The sequence below is a fragment of the Cydia amplana genome, chromosome 23 (genome assembly GCF_948474715.1).
Source record: "Cydia amplana chromosome 23, ilCydAmpl1.1, whole genome shotgun sequence".
Lineage (NCBI taxonomy): Eukaryota > Metazoa > Arthropoda > Insecta > Lepidoptera > Tortricidae > Cydia > Cydia amplana.
The window spans coordinates 11,062,639-11,075,626 of NC_086091.1; the positions used below are offsets into that span (position 1 = coordinate 11,062,639).

Here is a 12,988-nt window from a genome sequence, read left to right on the forward strand (position 1 = left end):
TTGCAAATGCAACCAACGCGCATCGCTACAAAAAGTCGCCGTGGGCGAGGAGCCTAAAATGTTGGAATTCACCTTTGACAACAAAAATGGAGTCTGTGAATTCGCATGTTTTGAATACAAAGCTGACTGGAGTGTTGGTCGCGAGTGTCATGTGCGCGAAATGCGACGCGGAACGTTCCAGGCTGATTTGATGGACAGCGCAATAGGGTTGCCACTTACTAATCGTCCTAATATTTTAAATGGTTTTAGATGATATTGGTAGATAAGTTTAATTTTGTAACTAGGTAATAACATACTGGCCTCTAAATGAGACTTTGCCCGCGTTGTTGATAAAAATGTACAAGCCTATTTTTATTTTTATTAGATATACTTCCCTTTGTTGAATAATGTTGGCTTTTGTATAGTGTTTTGATTCAGCATTTGTGGTTTCATTTGTTTTCGTACCTGCAACAAAAAGAAATATATTATTTTTAAAACATTGGTAATTTAGCTGGTTTTATGCATTTACTAATTATTCTATTTCTGTATATTTTACTTTTGTATATTATAGTAACCTAAGAGTTACTTAAAACATACATTTCAGGCAACATATAACGTCGCGTATTTAAGTTTTACCTCCGACTTTTTGACCTACCTACCTTATTTACAATATAATAATGTGTAACAATCGTGAAAGTTTTAAATCAGTGTTTAACATACAACGTAATATGAGATAGTGCCTATATAGCACATGATAATAGTAAACATAATATTATATTTGTGTCTGTGACAACCCTGGTTAGTTCTGTTCGTAAATCAATCACATGATTCGTCCGCGGAACGTATCATCCTGATTGGCTGCCCGATTCAGTTGCCTAATCCGGCCATATGTCTGTTACGAATTACGAATCCGGCTACTAGTGTGGGGCCACAGGATATTGAAAATTAAATAAGTAAAAAATAAAGTACGTAGCCTAAACATTTCCGCGATTACGTAAAAGTCCTTCATTCTGTTCCACCCGATATACAATTATTAGGTATATGTCGAGTAGGCTTAGTTATTTGTATATGTACGATACTAATTAAATTAGCAAATGGGTATTTAATCCCCTCGGTTTCGATGGAGCATGAAAACTAATTTCAGATCTAATATCGAACTAGATTGAAAATGACCGTCATAATTATATCGATAAATATGTGTCGGAAATTCGCAATAATATTTAGTGAGGCATTAATCTTAATAGGTTTCCTTATTTATCGGATAATATACCTAATATTTTAGCTTAATATAATGCAAAGCTTTATGAAACCTGGTTACTTCTGGCTCGTTCAATATCATTTTCCTTACTATAATAATTTAAAAATAAATGGTTTATTTATACTCTTAATGATAAATATTTAAAAAAAATGTTTTTCTAATAAAGAATAATTTTTTAATCACTTAGAGGTAAAAAACAAGCACCAATTCCATAAAACATCGACACATGACTGCCGAACTTGTAAGCGAGTTCTTGCAAATTTCGAAGTTGGTCAATTCAATTCAATGTTTTATTCATAAAACATTTTACACGTCAAATTTTTAAACATTATTAAATCTAGGTACATTCTGTTATAAATAATTCATATTACATATTTTTTTATAATAGATTTCTTGTTCACTTATCACATTTGTCTTTATTCATTGAATTTGATACAACCAAAAAACTCATCAATCGAATACAAAGCGTCTATTTCAAGTTTTGCTTTTATCTTTCGTACAAATGAATTATAGCTTGAAGCCTGTTTAATTGCTGGAGAGATTGCATTGTAAACCTTAGTACCAATGTAGTTAGGACATTTTTTAGCTTTAACGAGCCGTGTGTGAGGTAAGCTAAGCTCATGCCGCCGTCGAGTAATGGAGCCGTGCGTGTCAGCGTTGGTACGGAAGAGATGAATGTGTTTTTTGACGTACTTAGCCAGTTCTAGGATGTAAAGACTTGGTACAGTTAAGATTTTGTGATTCCTGAACAGATCTTTTGCAGGGTGATCCCAACCCACACCGGCGATAACACGCACTGCTCTTTTTTGGAGCCTGAATACTCTCTCGCGTTCCGCCGCCGAGCCCCAAAGGTCAATTCCATAGATTAAAATAGAGTTAAAATAACCGTAATAGGCCTTTTTAGGGTTCCGTAGCCAAATGGCAAAAAACGGAACCCTTATAGATTCGTCATGTCTGTCTGTCTGTCTGTCCGTCTGTCCGTCTGTCTGTCCGTCCGTATGTCACAGCCACTTTTCTCCGAAACTATAAGAACTATACTGTTGAAACTTGGTAAGTAGATGTATTCTGTGAACCGCATTAAGATTTTCACACAAAAATGGAAAAAAAACAATAAATTTTTGGGGGTCCCCATACTTCGAACTGAAACTCAAAAATTTTTTTTTCATCAAACCCATACGTGTGGGGTATCTATGGATAGGTCTTCAAAAATCATATTGAGGTTTCTAATATCATTTTTTTCTAAACTGAATAGTTTGCGCGAGAGACACTTCCAAAGTGGTAAAATGTGTGTCCCCCCCCTGTAACTTCTAAAATAAGAGAATGATAAAACTAAAAAAAATATATGATGTACATTACCATGTAACCTTCCACCGATAATTGGTTTGAACGAGATCTAGTAAGTAGTTTTTTTTTAATACGTCATAAATCGCCTAAATACGGAACCCTTCATGGGCGAGTCCGACTCGCACTTGGCCGCTTTTTTTACGTTAGTGGAACTGAGGCATGGGCGCAGCCTGCTAAGAGCAAAGCAAGCAGAGGACAGTCTTTGACATAAGTTGTCAATATGGGGTGTCCATTTCAATCCAGCATCAATGGTTAGCCCTAGATACTTTACCTGGTCAACTTGGGGCACCGGTTGGCCATTCCACGTAATATTTAATGAGTACTCATAATCGCTTGAGCAACGCAGACTAAAGTGAATGATGTGTGTTTTCTCCACATTCAGTACCAAGCCGTTAGCAGTAAGCCATGACGATATTTGATCCATTACTTCTTGTAGTTTAGATTTTAATTGTAAGTACGTCTCAGCCGCGACAATGACACACCCATCATCGGCAAATAGAACAAATTCCGCCTGGTCTGAGGCTGAGGTAAAGTCGTTCATGAGCAAAACGAACAGGTTGTTTCCCATTATAGATCCTTGTGGGACAGCGCAAGGGCCCAGTTCTAGTAGGTCAGATTTTGTTCCATTTACCGACGTTAGTAGTAGGTCCCATAGTGAAACTGTTTAGTACGACACAGATATTCACCTCTCTGAAGTTAGTCAGACATTACAAAATGAACCTGCACGTTTTGGATAATTATCTGTTTTACATTCATTCTATTTTTACCTATGTGTGTCATTCCATTCATTTAACATTCGTTCCATTAACCTCTTTTTAAATCCTGAGATTTATAAACCAACATTTATGACATTTATTTTTAGGTCAATAAAAATCCTATCACGATCGAGTTCTTTTTTATAAATTCAATTAAACGCATACAAGTGTCAAATCATTACTGACAGCAAAAAAATCCCTATCAAAACCAACCTTATCCCGATGCAATAAGGTTTTATTTCCTTTTTCCAATCCAATAGTAATTGCACAGTGAATCGCAGTGCATGAAAAACTGGGCAAAACAAAAAACGTTCAAAGCGCATTCCGCAAAAAGGAATTTCGACTTTATACAAAAGCGCTTTAGGTTGAAATCGAAAAAAGCATTTTCGTGTGTTTTTTTTTATTTACTGGTCAAGAGTGACATGACAAGTGTCTCGTGGACGTTCGCGAATGATGCTTCGGGCTTTCCGACTGGACTTTTATTGAGCTTTTTTCAACTCACGTGACAGTTGACGAGAGTAGTGTAGTTTTAAGTTCATTTGGGTGACACAGATTTTATGATCAACTGAAAAGCGATACTGGGGTAGATTTTGTAAACGGCTGTAGCCTGTAATAATATGCAAATGTTATTTTGTGTAGGGCAGACAAGGTAAATTGAACTATTGGGTAATTTAATTATCCAAATCTTTACATAAGGTAGGTACATTTAGTATGCCTTGATCTCCTATTTAAAAAATACAACATATGTTTTATAATAAATATTATTATAAAACATGATGACATTTTATTTTCTCATTTCTGTAATTAATTATAACAAGTAAGTAGTTATAGAATTTTAACTAATGATTTCAGTTAGTTATCCATTTAAATAAAAATTTATCTGAACCAGTTGTAATAAATTTGTAGTCTAAATTTAATGAGTGAACCCGTAATAGTTTTTTCAAATTTGGACGTTGTTTTACTTTCCCTAAGGTTCAAAGTCGTTTAAAATAACATATCACACAAATTCAATAAACACGTAAATCAAATAGACACTCTCACGTCGTAATAAAGTCCCAAATGGCCTAAACATTTTTTTTACTCATAAAAACATGTTTGCACGACAGTCACGTCTAACAGGCGACGTGACATGACGTACGTGACAAGAACGTGACAAAAGGATTAACCGCGGTTATGACAAGTTGGTAATGATTTTGACGTGAAAGGAAAACTATATGATGGTTGACGTCACTTGGAGCCTTTGCTCAAGAGTAATGTCAAAATTCTTTTCACACCTCCTATTCAGAAAAGAGCTCCCTGCTAGGAGGGATCAAAGTGGCACTTTTCCTCCCTGCTAGGAGGGATCAAAGTAACACTTTTCTGTTCTAGCACACTATTTTTACATTTTTTTGCACATTATTTTTTTAGCTTAAATAATCTGGTTAAGCATCAGATTGTGTCAACACTAAGATTTTTTTATTTTCCTCATAGTTGATGTGAAAAGCAGTATGTGTCACACGGTATCAAAATTATTTCGTCTTGGGCGTTAACACTTAATCCCTCATTACAATCAGGATTCATTGTACGCCCTTGACGGAAATATAAATCATTTTGATCCCTTGTAACCAGCTTGTAACACAAACTACTATTTCACATCATGCGTCCATTCGAAAAATGACTTTTTCTTCCCTGCTAGGCACTAGGAGGAGTGTCAATTTTCTGTTCTAGGACACGATTTTATTTCTTTTTTGCATACAATTTATTAGGCTTACTTTTAAATAATTTAAATTAAATAATATTTTGGAACATAACGATTTCCTCATCAGGTGATGGGAATAGCAGTATGTGTCACATGGTAGCAAAATTATTTCCACCTTAGGCGTTAACACTTGGATCCCTCATTACGCTCTGGATTATATTATAGAATTTCGCCCTTGCCGTAAATATGTGATTTTGCTCCCTTTTGATACAATCTACTATTTAAAATTAGGTCTATAATTGAATACAAAGTTACAGTCATGTAATGTCTACATGAAATGGTGTCTGATCAAAACTATACCAAAATGTTTACAGTGTATAACCTCGTAAGACCCAGGGCACTTTTGCCCATTTTGAAATTTGGAACTTTCTTTTATTTCTTTATGAGTTCAAAACTCGAATTTAATTTGTACTTGTACAAGTACACGGGGAAGAGGTTTTAGATACCGCTCTAGTTCCCCAGTATATACGAATACATACATACATACATTAATAAACACGTTTAGCAGCTTAGCCGAATCGCGAGACGCACAAACAGCCGGTTCGGTTAATAAAACCGTGGGGATTAAACGGAATCCCCTCGGTTACTGTATTATGACTGAATATGGCTTACGTGGAGGCTGAATGTACTGGATTTGACTACAGAATAGTAAATAAGTTTTTGGCAAAAAAAATTTTTGGTAAAAGCTTTTATCGCTCACCGTATTTTTCTTTCCATATGCAACTATACTCACCGAGACAAATCTAAGTACCCCAAACACAATTCGTTTGCGTTGTTTTATCAGAGTTCCCATGGCCACCTTCTGTCTCCATCATCAGATCAGCTTCATGTAATCATTATATTTCATTGTCATCCGATTTACATATGCATGCAAAATTTTAGCTCAATCGGAAACCGGGAAGTGGGTCAAATTTTGCTTTCAATGCAAGTTAAATAAAAGCTTGTACATAAATAATAATGGTTTAAAACAGTAGATAATTAAGTAGTAATATACTCGAGCAAGTAACGTTACGTTAACAGAGTGAATCACAAAAAAAATTTACCACGCAAAGGCGAGGAAAATAATAACTGTAAAATTTTACAAATCAACTCCAAATGAATGATATCATTTAAATTAAACACTCAAAAGTCAATTTCACTGGCCAATATGAGGAAACCACTCAAAATTAACATCAAATTACTTTTCCACTCTTGTGGACAAAATGCAAGTTCCTCATCAGTGTTTGAAGAATAAAGGACACGACCATGAGCACCCTTACAAGCTGGTGTGATGGTACTACTAAGACTCCTCTGTAAGTCTGTCCGTCTGTCTGTCTGTCTGTCTGTCCGTCTGTCTGTCCATATGTCTGTCTGTCTGTCCGTCTGTCTGTCTGTCAGCCTGGCTGTATCTCATGAACCGTGATAGCTAGACAGTTGAAATTTTCACAGATGATGTACCTATTTCTGTTGCCGCTATAACAACAAATACTAAAAAGTACGAAACCCTCGGTGTGCGAGTCCGACTCGCACTTGTCTGGTTTTTTATACTCAATACCACGTCGGTGGCAAACGGCCCGCCTGATGGTAAGCAGTCACCGCGTAGCCTATGAACGCCTGCAACTCCAGAGGTGTTACTTGGTAGTTTAATGTTACACGATTGTCACTTCCACAGCTTTAGCTCTTTGTAAGCGCTAAGTCTCATACCGTTATTAAATCTAAGCACTCATCCTTTGTGTACCTACATCTTATGTGAACGAGTTACCGAGTTTGGATGGAATTACTGAAGATATACCCGAGAGGACTGGTGTTACACCGTGGTATTTTGATGTTACAGGTAAAGCCGCCGCCAAAAACGCGCTTCCATACAAATCTAAGCACTCATGCTTGGTGTATTTATCTTATGTGAACGAGTTACCGAGTTTGGATGGAATTGCTCAAGATATACTTCAGAGGGCTGGTGGTACACTGTAAGTTATAGGTATTTTGATTTTACAATTTGTCAAGAGTCACTCGAAAAACCGCTTCCATACAATCGAAGTTACGCTCTCATTAAAGTCATTAATGTCATAATGAGCAACTTCTATTATGGAACCAACCCCGAAAACACGTAAAAAATCCTCTGTGTCATACATTTTGACTAGTTATGTTGATGTTTTCTATGAAAGAGGCAAATTGTTTGAGTTTTTGTGATTGGTCCCATAAAGTCGCTCAGCATGACCTAGATATTCACATCTCAAATATTGCTGGTAATTGCATAGTTTTATGCAGGGTATTAATTTTTGGGCCATCCTGTATACTTCACATTAAGAAGGAAGAAATAAAAAAGAAAGAAAAGTAATTCGATAAAGTACACAATTACACATACACAGGACAAATAGATGAAAAACAATGATAAAGACAAGGATAACAACAACAATACAGAGACAGCAGACAAAAATGAAACCTTAACATTAAACCTTATAGAACACCTCATCGCCATACTTACAGATAAACAAACGGACATGTTGAAACAACATAGAGTTCCTTAATGACTACGTAACCCTAAAACATATTCAAATGACCCCACATTGTCGAGGTCAGGCCTCTATCACTTATGCATGCAACCACTTACGATATTGCTAGGTATTTATATGGTAAGCGACGTAAAATATTCAAAAAGCACGATTTTAGGTCAAAACAAAAGACATAAAACATGAAAAATTACGCCGCAAATGTTACACCTCTATACAAAAAAAAAGCGGCCAAGTGCGAGTCGGACTCGCCCATGAAGGGTTCCGTATTTAGGCGATTTATGACGTATAAAAAAAAAACTACTTACTAGATCTCGTTCAAACCAATTTTCGGTAGAAGTTTACATGGTAATGTACATCATATATTTTTTTTAGTTTTATCATTCTCTTATTTTAGAAGTTACAGGGGGGGACACACATTTTACCACTTTGGAAGTGTCTCTCGCGCAAACTATTCAGTTTAGAAAAAAATGATATTAGAAACCTCAATATCATTTTTGAAGACCTATCCATAGATACCCCACACGTATGGGTTTGATGAAAAAAAAATTTTTGAGTTTCAGTTCGAAGTATGGGGAACCCCAAAAATTTATTGTTTTTTTCTATTTTTGTGTGAAAATCTTAATGCGGTTCACAGAATACATCTACTTACCAAGTTTCAACAGTATAGTTCTTATAGTTTCGGAGAAAAGTGGCTGTGACATATGGACGGACAGACAGACGGACAGACAGACAGACAGACAGACAGACAGACAGACATGACGAATCTATAAGGGTTCCGTTTTTTGCCATTTGGCTACGGAACCCTAATGACCACAACCTTTATATTTAGGTGGGTCAAAAAGAAAACTGTGTTCACGTCTTTCCTGTAGACAGACACAAGAGTTAAGGGCTATAAAGGTTAATTTTCATTTAACCCTTATCCACGTGAGGTTCTCCTTTTATTTAGAGAACTATGATAAAATCATAACTTACATGCCCACAAGCTGTTAACTATTGCCCACAGGAGAGAAAAATGTACAGTTCGCGCGAACACACTAGTTTTCTCTCCTGTGGGCAATAGTTACCAGCTTGTGGGCATGTAAGTAATGATTTTATCATAGTTCTCTAAATAAAAGGACAACCTTTTCACGTGGATAAGGGTTAAATAAGAAAATTAACCTTTATAGCCCTTAACTCTTGTGTATGTCTACAGGAAAGACGTGAACACAGTTTTCTTTTTGACCCAGGTAGGTTCATAATGCCGCGAGATTTGTAGGTACCGAACTCGCAAAATTGTCTTAATAAAGCTTGTACCAGCTTTCGTAAATTATATACGTGAGATTGTTTATTTAAAGACAAACTGTACTTGTACTTACTTTTTTCTACTCCAGCACTTAAATGACTGACAGTGATATCTAAAGCAATGTCATTTGAATGATTTGTCTATAGGCTCATAAGATGACTGCTAGCAGTCATCTTATGAGTATAATACAACTGCTTTATTTTTTTTAAAGATACAAGTTCCGATCATCTTGATTGAAACAGGTATGTTTTCATTTACAATAATAACTCTTTTTTTTTTAATAATAACTCAATTTTTTTAAATAATAACTCAATTTTTTTTAAATAATAACTCTTTTTTTTTAATAATAACTCTTTTTTTTTAATAATAACTCTTTTTTTTTTTTTTTTTGCTGCAGCTGTCATAGAAAAAGTAATGTATGCAACAGCTCATAATTGGTTCTTAAAATTCTCGGGTCTTTTTTTACAAAACTCGACTACGTCTCGTTTTGTAACTTCGACCCTTGAATTTTAAGAACCCTTATTATATCACTGTTGCATAAACTACTATTATTGGTACTTATTTATAACCATCGTAATCTCACACCAATAGCTGTTTAAATAATTTTAAATCTCAACTTCATTTATTATTTGGGTCAAACGCAAAACTGTGTTCACGTCTTTCTTGTAGACATACACAAAAGTTAAGGGCTAGAAAGGTTTATCCACGTGAAAAGGTACCCTTTTTATTTGGATAAGTGTGATAAAATCATTACCTACATGCCACAAGCTGTTAACTATGAGAGAAAACTGTACAAACACACACGAACACACATTAAGTTTTCTGTGATGATGATACGATTCGAGCTTATGGGTTCGCGCAAGATAATTAGGTATATGTACGGCGTGATTGAGATCATGCTAACAAACAAGTACTTAAAAATGAAATTTAAAAATTAAATACCTTCCTAAAATCTTACACCATCACTTGGCCTAAAAGGCAAATCTTTACACTAAAAATCCGAGCCTCTGAATATCTGAAGGCTAAGCCTTAAAGGCTATTCTCGCCGATTCCCGGAACTTCCGAGCACGTAGCCCATTACTCCTGGTTACTGGGGGCTAAATAAATACGTGTGACGAATGGACGCAATACTGTTCGGTGTTGGTTACGTCTGTTCTCAATAACATCTCTTTAATATACGGGGTGTTTTTGACCCTTAGCCGATTTTGGCGAGATGTGCATGTGACCTACATGCACATCTCGCCAAAATCGGCTGATAATGAGCAAGTTTCACTATAAAAGCAACCCCTAAATCACGAATAAAGTTATGGCTTTGTAGGCAAAATGTATGACACAGTTAATTTTTTTGGCGACTACGGGATAAGTGCGACGCAAATAGACTTGGTGACAAGATTTTATTAATAAAATTGGTATCAGTCGATCTGTTTTGTTTTGAGAATCAAAACAACATTGCATGAAAGCCACACAAAAGTCAGAAATGTCAAAACTCTTCGCACGAAGCGCCCCTTACTAAACGCAACTTGATTGGAAAAGGAACTAACATACCAAATATTTTACTCCAACAGCTAAAACCAACGCCCGTATTAGAAGTATTAGAACAATGCTTGCTTGCTTGCAATGCTTCACTTTTAACACTGACAGATCGGTATCGTATCGCTGTGACATCTTATAAGCATTGTTCGAATACGGCCGCGTTGCAGCAATACTTATTTTTTGCGGTAACAGATAACCCACAAAAATAGAGACAAATGCCTTCATAAACTTTGAAATGTTCCACACGTCATATCATATTCAATAGAGCGATAGATATGACTGGAAATAGCTGAACGAGAAGATATAAAAGGTTTCATTGGAAATTTTATTAAGTTTCCAACTTCTAGTTCGGTTCGTTGAATTTTTGATAAAGCCGGGCTTCAGACTATGTATTGTTTTATAGGGCTTGATAGTTTTGTAGTTTCTGATTGTTCTTTGTTATGGGCTAGTTCATTAATTTTAAAATAAAACGTAGTGCTGTTATGTAGGTAGGAAGAAATATCTGGTCCGCTAAGATGAGCAAAGCAAAGCGCAAGGACACCTATCTTTTCTCAAAGCGCTTCGTCGCTTTTTGAATACATTTTACAAATCTATACTTTTGATTTGAATATTATAAATGCGAAAGAGTGTTTGTCTGTTATTACCTCTACACGTTTAAACCGCTGCGCTGAACCGATTTGGACAATATTTAAAATGCAGCACTCTTTAGTGCACCATCTCAAAATAAATATACTTACTTACGAAAGAAAAAAGAAAACGACAAGAGGCCTTATCGCTAAATTCGCTAAAGATCAATTTGTCTCAGATCACTTTTTGAACAGTAACCTGACTTAGATTTCTACTCAAAAACCATTGTTGATAGTACCTTTAGGTAAACCTAAAGTAGGTATATGTACTTATACATCTAGAATTTGCCTTAAAATAGTGCGACTATGACACCGTAAGATGTGAACCCGTTAGTTTATAATCTAACGTAGGTTAGGTTAGTAACATAACGTCCTAACATAAAGTCCTCAACACACAATAAAGGCTTCTGCCGGCGACTGGAGAGTCCTTTAAAATATTAATTAGGTTTCAAGCGATATTGGCATAGTTTGGAGCAGCTTTAAAATGGAGTGGGATATTGGATTTTTAATTAAATTATTAGAAATACTAAGGAAATTATATAGTGGGTGTTATTATTAACTTAAATTACATTTATTCGAGTGTAAATAAACTTAAACACCTTACCTCCAACGTTTTAAAAAGTCTGAGTTTTCTTCTGGAACAACGAAGACTATTATCGACCTAGCCCCAAATTAAACAATTAAACCTTTTAATATGGCTATAAAACGATAATAATTGTACTTTTTATAGATATATTATCTACCATACATAACATACACCTACTTAGATACAAAAATAACATCAACTCGGGAACAAATATTTGTGATGAATTACTCGCAAATAAACTATGCCCTAAACAGGATTCGAACCCGTGATTTCCTGGTACGTAGGCAGGGTCACTAGCGACTAGGCTAGGAAGCCGTTACCGTATTTTCGTCCCTAGGAAGTTCAAATCACCTCGGTCTACCTTACCCCATCTTACTCCGTCCTACATGACCCGACCTAACCCCACTGCACTTAACCTAAACATATTAACCGTAAGGGCACACTCGTTGCTGGAGCGAACACCCTCGCCTTTCATCAAAGTACCGCATGTATTTAAATTAATGAAGTTTTTGCTTTTTGTGTTATTTTGAAACGTAGGTAGTAGTTGGAAAAAGTGTAAATTTTATTGCATTTTTCGGAATACGACTCTTGAAGGGCACTGCAATGTACCCATAGAAAATTTGAATTTCGCGCCTTTTTTACTGACAAGATTTCCTTGAACAGCTATACATACTTAAAACTGGTTGGAATAAAATCTGAAAACAAATATAAATCACCGCATGAAACAACTACTGTAAACTACCAACTAAGCCCATTATTCCCCTTTTGTAAGTCAAATGACAAAATACTTTCAAAGTCTCGGATATGCAAATTCTGGCTGAAATGTAGTGTCCTCTGCATAATACGGCGGCCATTTTTAAAAGTAAACAGATACGAGAGCAAGTACTAGAGATTACATCCACTAGACGGAGCACATAAGATCACTCGCGCTAACCAATGTGTTAAATTTACCTACATTAAATATACAACAAGCTACATAACCTAAAAATGTAACTTTAGATAGGTACCTAAGAAAACTAATTTAAAGACTAAGATGATGTAATTGTAGTATATAGTGTTATTAACCATCTGTCATAAATCATGGTTATTTGAAATACTTACAATACAATTACTCTTGATTGCACACCTCATTACAGAAACAATACAAATAATACACAAAAGAAGAGGTTAACAACAGGCGGTCTTATCGCTAAAAAGCGATCTCTACTTACTTAAATAAACTTAAATAATTATTGATTTGACATTTGATCTGGATTTGTTAAGCCAATGATCTGTCAGTGTAAAAAGTGGCGTATCTGGTTGAAGAAAAATAAAAGTATAATCGTAGAATATTTTATTACGGTGTACTCAAACTATAAGAATTTTTGAAATACTTGGTCTACTAATAGGCTTTTG

At 35.5% G+C, this 12,988-nt stretch overlaps 1 protein-coding gene across 2 annotated transcripts in view; it reads right to left on the reverse strand.

Annotated features, from left to right (window-relative positions):
- The window catches only part of LOC134658781 (hemicentin-2), a 559,330-nt gene that overhangs the window by 296,466 nt on the left and 249,876 nt on the right, over window positions 1-12,988 (reverse strand). The window lies entirely within an intron of this gene.